The sequence below is a fragment of the Ictidomys tridecemlineatus genome, chromosome 4 (genome assembly GCF_052094955.1).
Source record: "Ictidomys tridecemlineatus isolate mIctTri1 chromosome 4, mIctTri1.hap1, whole genome shotgun sequence".
Classification (NCBI taxonomy): domain Eukaryota; kingdom Metazoa; phylum Chordata; class Mammalia; order Rodentia; family Sciuridae; genus Ictidomys; species Ictidomys tridecemlineatus.
In genome coordinates this window covers 52,890,138-52,911,966 of record NC_135480.1, presented here as the reverse complement: position 1 = coordinate 52,911,966, position 21,829 = coordinate 52,890,138, and the positions used below count along the sequence as shown (strand labels likewise).

Here is a 21,829-nt window from a genome sequence, read left to right as displayed (position 1 = left end):
AAAAATAACTGACTAGGCCCTGTTTACTCACTAGAAAATACATCTATTTAAGTTGAACCCCTTTATCACAGCACCAGGGCAGACACCAAAGTGATGTAAAACAGCCCCTTGCCAATAGCAGCATATGAATTGGGAGTTACCCAACCCCCATATTAAAAAGTAATTTCCCACCTCATTTCTTAACTCACCTACTCACTGATTTATCAAACCCCTAATATTATGTTCACTGAGGAAAAGTAATAAGAGGATAAACAGATGCTCATAAGCATTAGCTCAGTGCTTTCTCCATAGAGGCACAAGGAAGAAACAGTGTAGTGCTTCCCAGCAGGTCAGTCTTCTCTGACAAAACCTCTCAGGACACCAACCCTCATTAGAAACTGTCTCTGTGCAGCTCTAATTAGCCTCTCCCCAAAGGAAAAATAGGGAGAAGGGGGGAAATTCACAAATATCTACACTCAAACTTGCCCTAGCTGAATTAATATCCAAGACCCTAATTTCACATCAGAAAAAGTCAAAAAGCTAGCCAGGCACGATGGCACATGCCTGTAATTCCAGCAACTTGGGAAGCTGAGACAGGAGGATCACAAGTTCAAGACCAGCCTCAGCAAATTAGTGAGGCCCTAAGCAACTCAGGGAGACCTTGTCTCAAAATTTTAAAAAATTAAAAATTTTTAAAAAAAAGGGGCTGGGGTCAGATGCAGTGGCACATGCCTATAATCCCAGTGGCTCCAGAGGCTGACACAGGAGGAGCACAAGTTCAAAGCCAGCCTCAGCAAAAGCAAGGCACTAAGCAACTCAGTGAAACCCTGTCTCCAAATAAAATACAAAATAGGGCTGGGGATGTGGGTCAGTGGTCGAGTGCCTCTGAGTTCAATCCTCAGTAACCCCCCAAAAAAGCTGGTGGTAAAGCACCAGTATCGAACCCCCTGCCCGACAAAAAAGACAAAAAGTCACCAAAATTGACCCTTGCCCACTCAAAGTAATTTCCAGAACACTAACAAACAGGGATATACATACCTCCAGCATATTCTAATCACTATGGCCCTTTATCACAAGAGGCCCAGAAAAGCAGGTTTACCTCTTATGCCATTAACAAAGGGTTAAGCAGATTGTTTCTATCATATTTGAGTGGGGATCCTAAATTCCAGTTTAAACAAATGATTCTCACACTTCTAGAAAGGCCTTAATTGGGATAGTCTGTTACTTTCAGTGCAATCTTGCAAAGGCTGGATACTTGTTTAGCCCTTAAAGGACTTGGGTAGAATTCTTTTGATGATAATTTTTTTAAAAAATCATCTCCAGAGTTTATATATGTCCCACGATTACTTATGCTGGTGGTGGGAGGAGAACATTTTATTCCAAAAGGCTCCTTCCAAACTGAAAGCTCTTATTGCCAACATATCTGATATTGACTTCCTGTATAAAACAAAACACAAAGCAACAAGTATACGATGTAATCATAGGTCTAAAAAGCAAAGCTTACAAAGAAAAACAGAGAAGGCTCAGCTTGTTTAGCCCAGAAGGGATGGGTACAGATGAGACAATCTGTACATTTCCTAGCTGCCACTGGGGTCCAGGAAAGACATGTTCACTGTGAACATCTATGCACAAGAAGAGGAATAAGAAAGCAGTAAAGGTGGGCTGGGGCTGTGGCTTAGTGGCCTACCATCCATGAGGCACTGGATTCTATCCTCAGCACCACATAAAAATAAAAAACAAATGAAATAAAGGCATTCTGTCCATCTACAACTACAATTTTTTTTAAGCAGTAAAGGTAAGAAACAATAAAAGAAAACAGGCCACCTACAAGGAGATGAATTGTGATCATATATGTAGAAACCTTAGCTAGCATTGCCTAGGGAGGTTGTGAAATTGCTTGAAGGAGCTCAAATCTCTTGAGAAAGATTTAAGGATATACCGATATGAAATAGGTTAAAATAGTAAAAAGTTCTACACTAGGAGATTATATCTAAGTAACAAAGGGATATTCCAGTCCTATTTTCTAAGATTTTAATTGTTTTAAAAAACCTAAATGACTTCTGTAATAAATTATAAAAATGACAAAGGCTTACCACATAAAAACATTAACTGTGTAAGCAATGCATCAAAAATGCAACCAAATAGGGCTGCAGTTGTGGCTCAGTGGTAGAATGCTTGTGTAGCACGTATGAGGCACTGGGTTCAACCCTCAGCACTACATAAAAATAAATAAAGGTATTATGTTCATCAGAACTAAAAATATTTTTTTAAATGCAACCAAATATTTATGACATTTAAAAAACAGCATTGACAAAGATTCTTTCTGTGATACACCCCCCACCCCTCCAATCTCAAAACGAAGCTTGAGAGCATTCTCACATGAACTTTGACCAAAAGCTCATCAACCAAGTGCTGCCACTCTCTGGAGGAAACCCTAGAAAATTTTCCTTTCTGATCTACAATCAGCAAACAGAGGCTACAGATAAAACAAAATGATTTTTAGGGGATATGTGATACAAAATGGCAGAAGAAACCCAGGGGCTAATTCTGGCATGAATTCCAATGTCCAGTCCTAAGGGATTATCATGGTCTAGAAGTATAAAAGAAATACTCAGGTAGGAGATCCCTCAGACATTAAATTCCAGAACCCTCTAAATAAATGGTTTTTAAACTTAAAAATCCCTACACTAAGAGAGGTCAGGTTGTTCACAGGTCCAGGACTGAAACTGAATCATGTCCTTAAGAGTTGCTGGTGATCATTTCAAAACCCCATTCAATAGGCAGTCCTCCAGGGGTAGGGATTCCTGATAGTAAAAACAGTTCTCCTGAAGGAGAACTAAAATCACACCTTGGTTTTGCATTTTTGAAAAAAAAAAAAAAGAAAGAACTTTGACATTAGTTAAAATAAACTTTTCTGGTTGACAAATTTTAGTTTTCTGCCTGTCAGCTACACTTTTCTGTGCAAGCTCCTGTTACCTGACATTCCTCTTCAGAGCACAAACAAGAGGAAAAGGACTAGAGGTTGCACAAGGAACAGCAAGAAATCCAGATTGTATTCAAAGTGGCAGACAATTCTAATAAAATGGTTCCACCCATAGCTGCCCTTCCTGTGCCCATTATCTGCAGAGAATCAAAGGTCTGAGCTATAAATTTGGGTATTCAACAGTTCTGTAAGCTCCCCAGCCATATACATAAAGGACAAAAGTCACTGGTAAGAAATGTGGAGAGGCAGAGAGAGCTTTGCACATCTCTAAATCCTGGCATTCATATTCCTTCTAAATTCCCACACAGTAATTCTCCAAACGCCTTCTACTGTTCCCCCATTAAAAAAAAAAAAAAAAAAAAAGTGGGCTGGGGATATGGCTCAAGCGGTAATGCGGTCGCCTGGCATGTGTGGGACGCTGGGTTCGATCCTCAGCACCACATAAAATAAAATAAAGATGTTGTATCCACCAAAAAACTGAAAAATAAACATTAAGAATCTCTCTCTCTCTCTCTCTCTCTCTCTCTCTCTGTCTCTTTCTCTGTCTTCTCTCTCTTAAAAAAAAGTAAAATAAATGCACATTTTCTCTTAATTGGCCTCAGTAAGAAAGAAAAGGTAATCTCAAATCATTTTTATTTTGCCAAGTTTTAAAATTCAGCATTTTTAAGAAACAAGAGAATGTTATATGTGTGTTGGTGGGAATGCATCTCAAATAAAATATTTAGGCAAAAAAAGGCTCTTAAACAAATTATAGCATTGATCTACCTCACAGGGTAGTTGTTAAAAAAAATAATAATAAATAAATAAATAACTTTTACCAAAGCATTGTGAAACATGTGGAGAGCATAAAGGACAAGCCACCAGTCATGTTGTTCCACATACACATTCCTTTTCAATGTTTGCCGGCTAAGATACAGCGCTGTGGTCACTGCAACTAGTTCTTACCCAGTGAACCACACTACTTACTGCAGGGTACTGTAAATGAGGCAGAAACTAAAACACTCAAACATCTTGGCTATACTCCCTTTTATAACTTCCCAATTAAGAACTAGGACTTGCATGTGATTGTGAAGTGCATATCACATTCCTGTACACAGATGTCACATTAATCTTTTAAAAACACTGCTTTGCTCATCACTCATTTTCTCAAAAATCTTTAAAAGCTAACCAATGTCCATGGGATAGAGTTCCAACCCCTGAGCCAGAATTCAAGCTGACCACAGTAGGCTTCAGCTGGACCTCCCACTGCTCACTAGAAAGGCAGCTGTAGAAGCAAAGCGTCAGGCAACCAGGCACAAGAATTCCAGCTCTGCCACTTACTACAGGTCATCTTAAGAAGGCTACTTATCTTTCTGATATTCTTTCTTTAAAAACAAAAACTCCCTCATCTTTAAAACATGAGGAACAATACCTGCTTCACTGCAGTAAAGGATGAAAGAGAATGGCATATTGCACAGAATCAATACCCTGTTATTTATCCCTAGTTCTCATCCAAACAACCAACTCTCTGCTCTTTGAAACTCTCCCCAGCAACTCTTCACTAGTTTCACCACCACACTTCCAAGCCCAGTTGAAAGCTCCTTTCTTCTTTGAAACCACCCTGCCTCATCATCATTTTCTCCTTAAATTTCTATCATTCTAATATTCTAAGCCATTCAACCAGAAATTCTCTTATATGTCAGTCTTCTTTCCCTAACAGGTCCACAAACTCAAAAGCAAGGATTTTACTAATTTTTAAGTCCATCACAATCTAAGTGTTGGGGGAAAAATATTTTGAAGATAAAAACTGCCTTGGAGTTGTCTACCAAAAATGGGTACCCTTCTGGTCCAATTAGGGGACAACACTTCCCATACACATCTGAATTTCTTTCAATATCTTGGGGGAGTTTTTCCAAAGATAATATTTACCGGGTAAATAAAAAGGAAAGCTAAACTTGTGTGAGTCACCTGGTAAGTCTCTGCCAGCCCAGCAGAATCCAGGAAGCCTTTGCTTCACTTCACGTGTCCAATAGGCTCTTGAAGTCTTGCTTGGTTTTTCCTTAATTCAGCATGGGAGACAGACTATGGTAATTCAGTCTCTGTCTTTGATCAGCTTTCTAGAACTAGACTATTTCTGATCCTTTATAAACCACTATTTTAGGGCAGGAAGATTGATGAAGGGATTACCCTTTGAAAACTATCACTTATAAAATACAAAACAAAGCAATAATGCAGTTTGTTGGATTTTATCATTGTGGCCCTATCCTAAAATGGTCTGTTGAAGTGTGTGCACATAACAGGTAGCTCAAAACTGTCTTGGAGATGGGATGATGATCTCTTCATTACTAAGACCCTGCTGTCCAACAGCAGAAATACCTGAATGGGGGGGGGGTGTTCAAGAGTCAGGCTGAGTAGGCATCACAGGCTTACTCATTGAAGAAGTTATTTTATTCATACTTAAGTAATTATAAACTACATTCATACAAAAATCTCAGGAAAATGTAATAATTCCTCTTCCGAAACACTTGAAAACATCCAGTCTCTTGAACTCTATTCAGTTACTGTATTATTGGACAAGGCAGCATTAAACACTGGCTAAAATGTGTTCCTTCAGTCCTGGGTCACTGTTTTAAAAAACAACTTTAATACTTTGTGCACATTAGAACAAGGGCAAAAATGAAAAGTACTCATCCTCAAATAAACAGTTTAAATGGTTGAAGGGATAGAGTGAAAAGTTAATGTTCCTTTGTTTGAGTTCAGTGCAGAGTCTGTGTGTGTTCTCTCTAACAATCTGCACACGAGCACAAAACGACTTCAGGTAAGAGCAGCTTGGGTGCGTAGAGGGTATACGATTGAAGGCTGAGCCCACTCCCAGACTGCCCGCCGCTCATCCTGTGTTTGGCTCCCAGCAGCTTCCCACTGTCCCAGATCCTCGCCGCGAGGTTCCCCACCCCCCACCGCGCGGCCCCAGCCTGGCGGAAGATGGCTGGCCACGACCACCCGGAGGGCAGTCCCCACCACCCCCTGGGAGCCACCCACGGCTGCTCCACTCTGCGCCTTCCACTGCCCCCATGCAAATACTCACGGAGTTGGAACCTACCAGGACAAGGAATCAGGAATAGCGGGAAAAGGGCTAGGAGTGCAGGGGTGGGGCAGGGCGCGGCCGAACCAGAGCCTGCGCCCCCTCGGAGGGCTACCCACCCCCAAGCAAAGGCACCAGGGCCAGAAGGCGACCTCTGGGTGGAGGGCCAGAGGCACTCACCTCTGCACTCCCCAGCCAGGCCGCGCGCTCAGCACAGCGCTGGGCTCCTGGAGAACCGCGAGCGGCTGGGAGGAGGAGCCGCTCCCGCAGAGAGGGCGGGCGGCGGGCAAGCATCCGCGCCCTGGGCTGCGGCCCGGCTGCAGCCGGAGAGGGGAGGGGGCGTGGAGATGTGTGCCTCCACCCAAGACAGAGAGGGTGGGCTGCTGGAGCCTGGCGGAGGGGTGTGCTCCTAGGCACTGGGGGGATCGAGGAAGCCGCGCAGACACTGCGCGAGGGAAGGTGGGAGATAGGGGTGGGGAGGGGGCGGGGGAGGCCAGGATGGGAAGTTGGCCCTCAAACTGAACAGCCCTCACCTCCGCACCATCCGACCAAGAATTGTCTGGGTCTGGAGCAAAGCACAAGCGGGTCTAAAACTTTATGTCATTTTCTCATACACACGTGACCCCCCTGCAGTCCAGATGGTTTCAATCACTGGAGGAAAAAAGCGGCTCTTCTGGTATGCAAGAAAAGCCGGAGCTGGGAGAGTCTGGGAAAATGCTGCCTGTCTTCATACAAACTGATGAGTTCTTTCCGTTCTTTCAGATCTCGGCCTCGGGAAGCCCTACAAAACCAAATGGCAAGAAGTTACCTTGGGTACTGCAGCAGTAGCGAACTCAAAAAGCATTAAGGTTCCTAGATTCCTGGTCTGAGCCAAAAGCTCAAAGGGCATTTTCAGAATTTAAAATGTTCCATGGGCTTATAAAACCAAAAACTTGAAAACGGTGTCATTTAATAATAAAGCAATGAAATACTAGCAATGAGAATATGTGCTTTATTAGTGGAATTCTGAAGGAAAATGTTAACCCATTATGACAATCTGCTTGAAAAACAATAAATCACTGAAAAATCCAACCCCTATATACTTGGTAAGATGTAACCCAGTTTCTCCTCCTATATAGTGATATCTATAAATAAACCTTGGTACTGAAATGTACAAATCTGCAGAGCAATAATGAAAATTGACTTTCGAAGTTTAGAATTTCAAAATTTACAATTTTACATGGACCAGGAACCAAAAGCAAAGCTGTGGCACATGCCTGTAGTCCTAGCTGCTTGGTTGGCTGAGACAGGAGGATCACAAGTTCAAAGTCAGCCTCAGCAATATTGTGAAGTTCTAAGCAACTCAGGGAGATCCTGTCTTTAAATAAAATAAAATTTAAAAAAGAAAAGAAAAGCTGTTTCAAAACCCAAACCAATTCAATTGTCACATATCCTAAAGAGCTATTTACTCAGCTGCAGACAAGCATCAAAAACAATAAGGAGTTTAAGGTTCAGCCTGCAAATAACTTAACCTGTTCATGATCAAACACTAATATGGCAAGAACCACTATTTGATTTCATAAAGTCTATTGAGTCTTTGCCAAAAAAATAAAAAATAAAGGATATTATACATGAATTACTAGTATTAACTCTTTGGCTACCTAACATTGATGTCAGAGGATATGTTTGGCCTGTTATATACAGTGTGACTCAGTTATCTAAGTGTGGAAAATAAACTGATTCCTGGTAAACTGAATTGGTTCTAAATTAAGAAAGCCCATGATTCCAGCTATTGTTGAAGCACACTGGAAAACACAGGAGACAATTTGAAACTAAGCGAGTCAGAACAGGTTTTATTCTAACTCAAAATTTAACACTTTCTACTGTAGTTCACCCATATTCTTGAACCCCTTAGGAAAACTGGGTCATATTTAGATAGATTTAACTCTCCAACCTTCTACAATCACAAATTATGGTGGTTATAATCCCAACACAGAAGGAAAGAATTCATGGATGTGAAAACAAGCCACAGATTTTAACAGAGCTCCAGGTAAATTCCACCTGCAGCATACAAAGCGCTTTACAAAGCTTTTGTTTTGTTTTGTTTTGTTTTGTTTTGTTTTGTTTTGTTTTGTTTTGTTTTGTTTATGGGGACTGGAGGGAGGCATACATAGCATGCTAAGCACAAGCTCTACACTGAACTAGTTTCTTAAGTTTCCATTTCTAAAACCATTAAAACTTCTGTTAAAGTCCTGTTTTTCTTGTGACATCTGTAAAGAAAGACTATTCAACAGAAGGCATCAAGATTTTTCACTATTCAGACCCAGAAGAGTAATTATTTTCATCTCTGAAAGCTATTGCTACTTCCTCTTCTGTGTGATGAAATAATGTAAGAAGGCAATAATGAGATACAAATAATTAGTTTTATCTGCCAATTCTATTTGCAAATTATGCATGGGACTTTTTTAATTGCTAAAAAAAAACTTTATTAAATCTACTCTTGATGTTAATTTTCTAAATAATAATCTAATAATCTTTTGTAAATATAGTCTTGTTTCTAAGACCCCACTTTATGAATATTAGTTAATGTTAATACTAGCCAAATATGTATTAGAGACACTGACATCTAAAATATTTTAATGCCATTTTGAGTGGCATTAACTTAGTAATTTGCATTAACCTAATGTTCACATCATTTAATCAACAAGGCCAACTATGTGTGAATACAATGCTAAGGAAGATTGTAAACTCTTTAAGGACACAATCCTGTTCTATCTTGCTAATAATTACATGCTATATTTCCAGCACAATGCCCAGCATGAAATAAATGCACAATAAATACCTTGTCTGAAAAAAAATGAAAGATAAATAAGCCAAGTACAGAGGCACATTCTCTCCTGAGAATGGTTTCTCAGGAGGCTAATAGAATTGCTTGAGCCTAGGAGTTCCAGGCTAGCCTGGGCAACATAGGAAGAATCTGTCTCAAAAATGGAAAAAAAAAAAAAAGTAGTTAGAAAAATAAATAAAAACACTCTCCATTTAAGTTACAATCCTGTAGAAGCATGTAACTTGTAAACAACAGAATGAAAAAATAATAGCTATAGGGAAGATACTAGCAACAAAAAAGCAAGAGAGATAATTAGCATTAGCCAGCTGTGGACTTTAATCACAATATATATGCAGAAATATACACAGACTATTGAAAATATGAAGCACTTGGAGGAGGAATTTAGTATATTTAATGCCTAATTTAGGAACTTCAGAGATACACTTTCCCATGTCCCCAATATTCAGTACCCGCAACACAAAGCCAAGACAAGATTTGAGCATAAACATCCTGACTCTAATTTGGATAGCATGAATACTGTTCCTTTCATCCTCTCTCCTCCACCCCCAAGCCATTTCCTCTGTACTGTCTTCTGTCAGTCTAATGAAAGTTTCCTAAGCTTTAGAAGCAGTAGCTTTGGTTCTCTTTGTATAGAGAAGTACAATGCACCCTGATTACACGGTAATATTCCATACAGATGCCTGGCAACACATCTAGCTAAGGGTCTGTTTAATATTTAACTTTGAGGGACTTAAAATTATTATATACCAAAATAGAACTCGACATCACAGAGATGGGCTTTACTCCCTTTTGCTATTTTAAATACCACACTTAAGTATAGTGAGTTGTTTGGGTTTTCAGGATCATGGATTTTGCTTTGGCATGGTTTTTTGTTTGTTTTTTTCTCTTGAGGGCTAGAGGGGTTGATTTTCTAGCAAGACTTTAAGGTTTGAAGCTTTAGTACCCACAAAACAATTATTTCCTCCTAGGTATTCTGCCTGTATTATTATTACATATAGTTATTAAAGGGGGCAACAGGAAATTATTTATGCCTCATGATCTAAACCTCAAGGTTTCTCTAAGGCAAGCACTGGGAGAGGTGGTTGGCCTAGATGACCTTTAAGTTTTCTAGGCCATATGTTTCCAAACATCCTTTCCTTTTTTATTTTTTAAAATAAAAACATTGTTTTATTGAAACAGATAAATGTAAATGCTAAAGATTGAATCATCCCAAAACATTTTTTGAAAAATAATTACTGATCACTAATTTATAACCTCAACAAACACTAATTTTTTAAAATTTTTTTAATAGTAGATGGACACAATTCCTTTATTTCATTTTTATGTGGTGCTGAAGATTGAACCCAATGCTTCACATGTGCTAGGCAAGTACTCTACCAACTGAGCTATATCCCAAGCCCTCAACAAATACTTTTAACCTAATTCTGCTTTTCAATCTCCCCTGATTAGAGTAGAACTTCATTTCTAAAGCAGCCCATATTCATTCTTGAGGCTTTATCATAAGCTTTAAGACTTTGAGCCAATTTAGGCATCAAATACCTCTGATCTGTAATCTCCGTGAGCCCAGCACAATCAGAAATACCTGTCAAAGGCATAGTGCAAAGGGATGGTCTTGTCATCCCTTTGGTTTTTGTACTTTCTTCTTTTCCAAGCTCCTCAAAAGGCAAATAGGGCTTACATTCACTCGGATGCAACTAAAGCAACAGTATGAATCCCCATGACTAGTTTTTATAACCAATAAAGAAAGCATAATAGCATGTACAAAATCACTGGTTCCTAAATCAGAATCAAAGAAGTTGTCAGAAACACCGATTCTTGGGTCCACTCGGAGACCTACTAAATGAGAACCTCCAGTGTTAAGAAATGCTCGACTAAATTCTAAGATCTTTAATTTATTGGTTCTACATGGGGTGATTTTTCTTACAGGAAAGTCCCACCACCACCACACATTCCCACAGGCCTTCCAAAAGGAATCGAGCAGATATTATGTGAATTGAAATGTAATGCACTTCTTCACAATAAATAACTTACTTGGGCAAACTATCTTCATGGTCTACCTCTAAGACAAAAAAAAAAAAAAATCCACAAGCTAATTTTTAAACTTAATTCCTACCAAATAAAGTCTAAGTGAAGTTAGACTAAACTTGAATGGATCACTAGATCACTAAGAAATCAGTAATATTTTTATAGAATATAATTGCATTAACAGATCACTGAAACTATCAATTACATTTCTACTTTTTGTAATCCATAATAATTTACTAGATGTAGACTGATCATTATGTAATCCCAGCTATTCAGGAGGCTGAGGAGGAGGATTATAAATTCAAGACAGCCTGCACAACTTAGTGAGATCCTGCCTCAAAATAAAAAATTAAAAAGACAGGGTTGGGCTGGAGTTGTGGATCAGAGGTAGAATACTTGCCTAGCATGCATAAGGTACTGGGTTCAATCCTCAGCACCACATAAAAATAAAAAATAAAGATATTATGTCCACCTACAACTAAAAAATATTTTTAAAAAAAAACAGGGCTGGGGGTGAAGACAGGGCTGGGGATGCAGGTCAGTAACAGAGCAGTTATGAAGCCCTAGGTTTAATTCCTAGTACCACTAAAAAAAAATTGACTAAATGCATATCTAATTAAAAGCCACTAAATTTTTTAAATTGCAAGGGCTAGGAAACCCAGGACTCAAAATTTTATTTATAAATTTTGACATTGTGACTTAAAAATTTTCATATACTATATAGGGAAGATAAATACCTGATTATAAACTTCAAAAACGATATTTAAAATAAATATAGAGAAAAATAATTCCTTCCTCTCACACTTGCCTTCCAGTTCCCCTCTCTTGAGGCAATCACTGCAGTTTCTTGAGTATTCATCCAGAGATGTCCAATGGGAATGCAAAATTGTTTATATATGTAGAATTCATTTGGGGGAAGAAAGGACCATAGCTTTTAACAGAGTCCCAAAGAAGTTCATAATTTCAAACCAGTTAAAATCCTTAGCCTTAGCCTTGCTCTAGAACTTAGAGGATTTGTACTCTACCCAATCTATTGGTAGGATTAAGAGAATTGCAACCTGGAGTTTGCTTTTTAGTGTTACTATGTTCAATTCCAAACAAAAAAAAAAAAAACACATCAGCAAATAATGTTGGTTAACATGCAGATGTGGTTATATAATACCACATCTGTTTTACTTCTGTCTTATTTTTATCCCTTCAAAGAATAGTTCTTTCTGTTACTGTATTGACTGACAATGAAAATCTGCAGAAAAGTTCTAGTATATACACAAATACAACAGATATTTTTCTCTTCCAACCTGAAAATTTTTTGTTGAGAAAGGTAAGATATTACTTAGATTTGCACTAAATTGAGTAAAAAATTAACTTAATACACCTTAACTACATTAATTAATCAATTAACATAATTTACATGATTATTAATAAGAATGTTAAGAGAAGAACCATAACCTTTAAGATGTATATTCATCTTATCTAGTAAATCTCATTTGGAGTTCAGTGATTATTCTTTTTATTTTATTTTATTGTAGTTTTAGATGGACAGCATGCCTTTATTTTATTTGCTTATTTTTGTATGCAGTGCTAAGGATTAAACCCAGTGCCTCATCCATGCTAGGCAAGCGCTCTGCCATTGAGCCCCAGCCCCAGGCCTCAGTGATTATTCTTAAGGGTTATTCAGATTTTAATATAAAATTAAAAATAAGTTTCTTAAATTATGTATGGTATAGCTGAATTGTCTTACTTAACTCCTTTTTCATAGTAGAATTTATTTTCTTGCCTGGATTTCATGAATGCCTTTCAATCTCCCCTTCCAAATTATACAAAAAAAACATAGTAGATAAAATCAAAGCTCTCTTTCTGTAATCATCTCTCAAAAAAGTTCAGTCAAACCTAAGTCTGTTTATTTGTTTTTGTTCTATAATGCTTGTGATTGTATTCTAAGTAGTGGACTATTTATTAATAATTTAAAAGAAAGTGTCAGGGCAGGGCTGGGGATGTGGCTCAAGCGGTAGCGCGCTCACCTGGCATGCGTGCGGCCCGGGTTGGATCCCCAGCACCACATACCAACAAAGATGTTGTGTCCACCGAGAACTAAAAAATAAATATTAAAAAATTCTCTCTCTCTCTCTCTCTCTCTCTCTCTCTCTCTCTCTCTCTCTCTCTCTCTCCCCCCCCCCCCACTCTCTCTTTAAAAAAAAAAAAGAGGGCTGGGGATGTGGCTCAAGTGGTAGCGCGCTTGCCTGGCATGCGTGCGGCCCAGGTTGGATCTTCAGCACCACATACAAACAAAGATGTTGTGTCCGCCAATAACTAAAAAATAAATATTAAAATTCTCTCTTTCTCTCTCTCCCTCTCTCACTCTCTATTTAAAAAAAATATATAAAAAAAAAAAAAAAAAAAGAAAGTGTCAGGGCAACTTGACTGATGATACTGGGTAGATGACTGACGATGTCAGGAGAGAGCAGCCTCTAGAAAGGCTTCCTAAACTTAGACCATTTTTGTCTGTCTTGCTGAGTGGTCTTTTCTCTTAGGAGCTAGAGGTAATTTTTTTTTTTTCTTTTTACTGAATTGATCCAAGGGGCACTTTACCACTTAGCTACATCCCCAGTTTTTGTTTGTTTTTCATTTTGAGACAGTCTCACTGAATTATTGAGTTTGTGATCCTCCTGCCCTGAACCACCAGAGTCACTGGGATTACAGCCATGAACCACCACTACAAGCATGAAGATAATTCTTGATTGGAAGAATTTAAAGTCTAAAAATGTACTAACTTGAAAGACTAGTTATCAACATTTGTTCCAATATTATCAGTCTATCTCCAGATTAAAAAATATTTTACACTTATCCCTGAATTCACTGACTCTACCCAACAAACAACCAAGAAATCAGAATTGTAAAAATGTAGTATCTTCTTGTTATTCTTCATATTACTGGCAAAAAAAAAAAAAAAACTACACTACTCTCTCTCAAAACACCATGGTTGTATTTATAGCCATTCATTACTTTATTTATTCATTCAATAAAAATTTATTAAATATCTCCAAAAAGTGGTTCTTAAAAATAAAAAATAAATAAACTGTATAAGCAAATTAAAATCTAGCAAGGAAGATATGTATATAAACCAGTCAGAATAAAATAAATGACATAAAACATTAAAGAAGAAGAAATGTAAGAATTTGCTGAAGTAACAGAGATTCTTAATAGAATTAAGGGAAAAGGGGTTAGAACAGAACTTTAAATGAGTTAGAATTTTTATCTTAGTAAGTAGAAAATAAGAGGAGATAATTCAAAACCAAAGGAATTGCCTAAGCTATGAAAGTGACAAATGAGAAGAACAGCTACTTTGACTGGTCCTCATTTGAATAAAGTAACAGGTTGAAAAGGTAGACTAGATGGAAAACAGTTTGATGGTTTCTCAAAAATGTAAACACAGAACTACCATATGACCCAGCAATTCTACTACCAGGTACATACTAAAAAGAATTGAAAACTGGTTGTTCAAACAAATATTTGTATACAAACTTTCTTACACAACAGCAAAAAAAAAAAAAGAAAAAGAAAAAGAAAAAGAAAAACCCCAAATGTCTATCAATGGATTAATGGATAAACAAAACATGGTATATTTACACAATGAAATCTTTTTTTGTTTTGTTTCGTTTTTTGTGTTTTTTTTTTTTTGAGAGAGAGAGAATTTTTAAAATATATTTATTTTTTAGTTTTTTTCGGTGGACACATCTTTATTTTATTTTTATGTGGTTTTGAGGATTGAACTCAGTGCCCCGCACATGACAGGCAAGCATGCTACCGATTGAGCCACATCCCCAGCCCCCACAATAAAATCTTATTGGCAATAAAAAGAAATAGTCTATAGATAAATACTATAATGTGGAAGAACTTTGAAAACCTAACTTAAATGAAAGAGGTCAGGCACAAAAAGTTTTATACTACTTGATTCCATTCATTTAAACTATCCAAAATAGATAAATCTAGAGAGACAAAAAGCAAATTAGTGATTGACAGGGATTCAGGGGAGAGAGAAGTCAGAATAACTACTTAACACGCACCTTCATCTATTTTATATTGCTATAACAGTATACCTGAGGCTAGGAAATTTATAAAGACATTTATTTATCATAGTTCTGGAAACTGGGAACTCTAATATCAAGGTAATATTAGACTTCTAATATCTGCTGAAGGCCTTTGTGCAGTGTCATCCCACAGAGAGTATGAGAGTACAACTGAGCAAGCAAGCAGGGGCCAAGCTCACTGTACAACATTCAAAATCCTCTCTATTACTATTTGAAATATTCACTTCACTGTTCTTACAGAAAATTTGTCACTTTCCCAGCTCAACTTACGGAAGGCACTGTCCTTTCCCCAATGTATAGACTATATACTTGTTACTTTTGTAAAAAAATTAGTTGGCTGTGGGTTGGGGTTATAGCTCAGGAAGAGAGTACTTAATCCCCAGTACTTCAAAAAAGGCAAAAAAAAAATCAGTTGGCTACAAATAAGTAGATTTATTTCTGTGTTCTCTATTCTATTTGATTGGTCTACGCATTTGTTTTTATGCCAGTGCTATGCTGTTTTGGGTACTATAGATTTGTGGTATGTTTTATAATTAAGTATTGTAATGACCTCTAAATTTGTTCTTTTGGTTCAGAACAGTTTTGGCTGTTTATTGTGGTTCCTTATAAATTTTGTGATTATTTTTTTCTAGTTCTGTGAAGAATGTCATTGGTATTTTGATAAGAAGTACACTGAATCTGTAGACTGCTTTGGATAGTATGGAATTTAAAAAAGTATTTATTTATTTTCTAGTTGTAGTTGGGCACAATGTCTTTATTTTATTTATTTATTTTTATGTGGTGCTGAGGATCGAACCCAGGGCCTCACACATGCTAGGCAAGTGCTCTACCTCTGAGCCACAACCCCAGCCCTGGACATTTTTTTTATTTGTTCTTTTTAGATATACATGACAGTAGAGTGTATTTTAACATACTATATATATATGGAGTATAACTTATTCTAATTAGGATCCCATTCTTGGTTGTACATGATGTGGAATTATACTGGTCACATATTCATATATGAACATAGAAAATTTATGTTTGATTCATTTCTACCATCTTTCCTATTCCATCCTCCCTCCCTTCCCTTCATTCCCCTTTGAGTATAAACATCTTTAAGAATATGAATTCTTGGGCTGGGGATGTGGCTCAAGCAGTAACGCGCTCGCCTGGCATGCGCGGGGCACTGGATTCGATCCTCAATACCACATAATATAAAATAAAGATGTGTCCACCAAAAAACTGAAAAATAATTAAAAAAAAAGAGAATATGAATTCTTCCAATCCATAAATATGGAATGTCTTTCCTTGTGTGTGTGTGTGTGTGTGTGTGTGTGTGTATGTGTGTGTGTATCCTCTTCAATTTCTTTTATGGTGTTTGAAATTTTCATTATAGAGATCATTCACTTTGTTGGTTAAATTAATTCACAGGTATTTTAATTTCTTTTGTAGCTATTGTGAGTAGGATTGCTTTCTTGATTTCCTTCTCAGCAATTGTGTTATTGGTTCATTAAAAAGCCACTAGTTTTTGTATGTTGACTTTATCCCCTGTGATCTTACCGAGTTAGTTTATTAGCTCTAACAGTATTTTAATGGTATCTTAAGTTTTCCTATATACATAAAATCATGTTGTAAATAGAGATATTTTGCCCTCCCTCCTGTTTTCTTATTTGGATGCCCTTTTTTGTTCCTTCTTTTGTCTTATTGCTGTAGCTAAGACTTCCATACTACATTGAACAATAGTGGTAAAAGTGAACACACCCTAGCTGAGAGTGGTGATGCATGCCTGTAATTCCCATGACTTGGAAGTGCAAAGGCTAGACTGTGCAACTTAGTGAGACCCTGTATCAAAATTTAAAAACTAAAATAAAAGAGCTGGGGATATAACTCAGAGTAGAGTGCTCCCTAGGCTCAAAACCCAGTTTAACAAAAAAAAAAAAAAAAAAAAATCCTTGTCTTGTTCCTGATCTTAGAGGAGACAATTTCAGTTTTTCTTCATTCAGTATAATGTAAGATATGATCTAGGATATGGATATGTCATATGTAGCCTTTTGAGATACATTTCTCCTATACCTAATTGTTTTAGAGGTGTTACCATGAAGGGATGTTGAATTTAAAAAATATATATATTTTTAGTTGTAGATTGACACAATACCTTTATTTAATTTATATAAGTGGTACTAAGGATCGAATCCAGTGCCTCATATATGCTAGGCAAGCACTCTACCACTGAGCCACAACCCTAGCCCCCCAAGGATGTTGAATTTATCAAACACTTTTAAGGAGACTGACATGATGTGCACTTGAGGAAAATAACTCTGGTACATTGTATAGAGTACTTTCAACTGTTACACATTAAAAAATATTCAAGGAAAATCATACTTTCTTCTAATTCCTTTTCACATTCCATAAACAATAAAATATTCATTCTCTGGGAGGAAAAAAAATCATCTGAAATGCTTTTCAAAATGCAATGTTCTAGTCCAAGATATCTCCAAAGATATCTCCTGAGTCAGAATCACTAGAGATGGGATCTAGGCACATATAAATGAAAAAAAACATTATATGGGAAATTCTAGATGAAAGATTAGAGGCAAGGAGGAAATGCTAAGTTCAGAGATTGCCAAATTCACATAAATAGTACAATAAAATAAGGGAATGGGGGTATAGCTCAGTTGGTAGAGTGTTTGTCTCGCAAGCCCAAGGCCCTGGGTTCAATCGGTAGCACCAAAAAATAAAATAATTATTCTTCTTACAAATAAAATGATAAATGCTTAGGGAGTTTCTGTTAACACAGTAAATTATGAAAAGGTACCTTAACATTGATTGTCAACAGTTATGACTGAAAACTTAAACATCAGTAAAATGGGGGTAGCAGTTGGCTGACATTCTACTGCTAGGTGATACGTACCCCAATATTTCTTTTATACTAGAAAACATGGTTGATACCAGAGACAGAGGACAGAGCCATCCTGTTTCCTATATCACATCTAATTTTCACTTTTTCTCTTTTTTTGCACTCCATTAGAATAACTGGCATTCCATACTGTCCTTAGTTCCATCTTTTTTCATCAGTCAACCTTCAATTAATCAAGATTTAACAGCCAAGATACTTAAAAGTTCAAAAAGCCAAGTTACAAATATATTGGAAACTTAGTTGCCTGAGGAGGAAGGGTGTATGTGTGGTTTTTACTATCAATGTTATTTACTATATATAATTACTAAGAGCTTCTTATTTCCAGCATAGATACTCCAATATTGTGAAAGCAATAATCCTTTGATAACAACCATTCAATTTGTGTGGCAAAAACCCATCTTCATCTCAACAGAAAGTGATCTCTAATAAACAGTAGTCCTCAAGCTGACTGACAGAAAAAGTACCTTCATCACTTCTGAAATCTTACCATAAGGTATAAGAGAAACTAACAGGCTTCACTGCAAACCTCCTCCATACTCCTCAACAATCCTTTTTTTCTAACTTCATTTTTTAAATTTATTTTTTATAATTGAGGTTTGAACCCAGTGCCTCACACAAGCTAGGCAAGCATTCTTCCACTGGGCCACAACCCCAGCCCTCAACAATTCTTTAATTCTTAGAGATTTCGGTTCTTTTCTTGTTCTTCACAGGCGATGTTCCAAGCCTTTCTACTCTAAAAGTTTCTAACTACTTGCCGCCTGGGGGCAATTGAACTTAAGGTCGCTTGTGTGAATTTCCAGGGACTCCAAATAAAACACAGACACACACTTTACCTTTAAATAAGCTTCAGTGAGGGCTTCTCTGCTCTTGGCCTCAGGCTCCCCAAATGGAAGGGCAAAGGAAAGTCTTGAGAGGCCAGGGGAGGTGGGGGGTGGGGAGGGAGGGAGGGAGGGGGAGAGAGTGAGAGAGAGTGAGAGTGAGAGAGAGAGAGAGAGAGAGAGAGAGAGAGAGAGAGAGAGAGAGAAAATATGTTAGTTCAAAAGTGGGCTTTTATTGGGGGTACCCTTGTTCTTAGAAAGTTCCATCCAAAAAAGGCCAGAAGGGGCAGAGTTATAAGGGACACATGAGTGTAATTCAACCCAAGGGGCATCACCTTCATCTGAAGACACACCCTCAACTTCCTGAACAGGACAATGCCCAGATCACTACGAAATGTAGTGATGGTCAAAACCTCTCACTTCAGGATGGAAGGCGATAGTCATTCAGAGTGGCTCCCCACAACTACTCACTGTTGGAACGTAACCCTGCCTTTGCCACTAAGAAAAGAGAGAAGTGTAAACTCCTTCAACTCTCCTCTACCTGCCAGAATGTATCTTTACATGCCTACTCCTTTTGAAGAATGATCTCTATTTGTTGATTCTCCTGTTTCTGGCATTTCATATCTTCCTCTTTCTTGTTCTACCCCCTTATTTTGTGAGTACCTCCTCCTATGGTCTTCTGAGAAAGGATGTATAGGAGGTAATTCTTTTTGTTCCTTTGAAAGGCAGAAAATTATTTCAATCTATTGTCCCACTGTATTTGATAGTTGGGTTGGGTAAAAAAGTATAAGTAAATAAAAAAATGTCAAGATTTTAGAAGGCATTGCTCTACTGGTCACAGACTCATATACTTTCTAATATTGCAGCTGGGGAATATATTCCTCAGTAATGATTATTATTATATATACATATATAAAATTTTACATACAATTTTTTTGTCTTGGGTAGCTTTATAGGCTCTGAAATTTCATGATGATGAGCCTTGGCATGGGTACTTTTTCAAACACTGTCCTAATGCACTTGGTGGGCCCTTTTAATCTGGAGGCTCATAACCTTTAGAGACAGATAGGTAGATAGATATGACTTACTTGATTGATCTATCCACCTCACTGTCTTTTTATTCTACTTTATGGGAAATTTTGTAAATTTTATTTCTGGGCTGGGGTTGAGGCCCTGGGTTTGATCCTCAGCACCACATAAAAATAAAGATATTGTGTCCAACTGCAACTAAAAAATAAATACATTTTTTAAAAATTTTACTTCTAATTTTTCAACTCTCTACTCTATTTTTTATTTTTTATTTCAACTATTATACTTGGAAATTTCTGGCTCTTGTTTCTTTTTTCTATAACATCTTGAGCTTTTTGCTTGTCTTTCTTTAGGCTCCTAGTCACTATCAACTCCTTCTCCTATTTCTTTCTTTCTTTTTTTCTTTTTTTTTTTGGGGGGGGGGTGGTATTGGAGATTGAACTTGAGGACTCAAGGGCATTCTACCCCTGAACAACACCCCTAACTCCCAAATCCTCCTTTCTTTCTTTCTTTCTTTTTTTCTTTTTTTTTTTTTTTTAATCTTTTATAGCGAGACAGGGTCTAAGTTGTCCAGACTGGCCTCCAATTTGTGATACTCCTGCCTCGACCTCCCAGGTAGCTGGGATTATAGGTGTGTGCCACCACATTTGGCTCACCTCCATTTTTTAAGGAAAAGCTAGTTTATGGTCTGTGGTAGGTTCCTTCTCCTATTTTTATGACCCCTCTTTTTCAGTGTCTCTGTCATTACTACCTCTTTTTCTGCAAAACCTTTAAGTGGAAGATTTTTTTCTTGGTGTTTTTCTACATACAGTCTCTCCCTAGTCATCTTATCTGCTTACATGGTTTTAATTAAATATACTGATATTATCAAACTATTATAATCTACTATTGGTAGCTCCACTTTTCTCTTTTAAATTCTAGACCTGAACTTCTGATTACTTTCTCTGATTTCTTTCTGATCCTCAGCAGAATAGATTCTTCCCTCTCTTGGCACCCAAGGTTCAGTTTAAACCCTGTAACACTTGTTCACAAGAATTGTTTACCATGACCCAATCTGTAGATTGCTTACTGTGAGCCTCTTGAAGACATGGAATAGTCATCTGTTGGCCTGAGCTTCATCCTCAACATCTAGCAAATGATTGTTAACTCCAAAATAGGTGTTGAATTATAGTAACTTTAAATGAATTTACAGTATAAATATTTGACAATGTAATTTCTAACTAAGTATAAAATGTAACCAGAATCCTAAATCAGTAGTACATAAGTTTCAAAATTCATCTGTGGTTATTTTAATCTTAAAAGAGTATGATTTTTAAACCAAACTTTCCCAATCTTATCCAAAGCACATTCTTCATAGTCTTTTGCATATGCGTAAACTCAGAATTTGAAAAGCTAATTCAGTTTTAAATCATCTCCTCATCCAAACAGGTACCTGAACAGTTTCCACAGAATACAGAACACATTTTTTTGTTGTTGTTTGGGATAAACAAAAAACCAAAAAAATGACAAAAAACAAAATCTCTTTAGAATGTATCACCCATATAAAAATGCTGATAGTGGGTAACCCACTGGCATGCCAACTCTGTGATAATTTTTTCCAGAAATATTAACTGATCAAAGAGTAGGGAAAAGAAAGATATCCCTGTGTTCTACCAGGCTGAATCAAGAGTTCTCGTTTATATGCAGGGATTAGACGTTTCAGGTTTTTGTTTACTTTAGTTTTGGTTCGATTTTCTTTTCTAAACTAAGCCTTAATGCCAAATCTTACATTTTTTTTCTTTTTCCTGTTGAACTGATGCTATGTTAAGATATAAGCACAAACATCTCTTAAGTGTTTTAAATCCATCCAATTGTTTGAGAAGGCATACGTGCTGGGCCACTGCAGCCAAAACATTAGAGCTAGGAATTTTGATGAAGATAATAATTGCTTACAGACCAGCCTGTTTTAACTTGCTCAACAAAGAACAATCTTATACCATATTTTCATCACAGGCTTTTTTTACTGTATAATCACTACTATAATGAGCACTTTAAAAAGGGAGATTATCTGAAGGTTAAGTTGTACGGAAGTTGTCAATTAGATTCCATCATCTTCAAAATTTCACTTACTCAAACTTTAT

General features: G+C 37.1%; 1 protein-coding gene across 3 annotated transcripts in view; it reads right to left on the bottom strand.

The window, feature by feature from the left end:
* Positions 1 to 6,580, bottom strand: part of Dennd2b (DENN domain containing 2B) — a 152,004-nt gene extending 145,424 nt beyond the window's left edge. For 2 of the 3 annotated variants that reach the window (XM_040284790.2, XM_021727378.3), the window contains exon 1: positions 6,204 to 6,352. The gene's annotated coding sequence lies outside the window, so the exon portion shown is untranslated. Of the gene's footprint in view, positions 1 to 6,203; positions 6,353 to 6,556 lie in introns of those variants that run through there. The other variant, XM_040284787.2, reaches the window with a different exon arrangement.
* Positions 6,581 to 21,829: the final 15,249 nt, after the last annotated feature.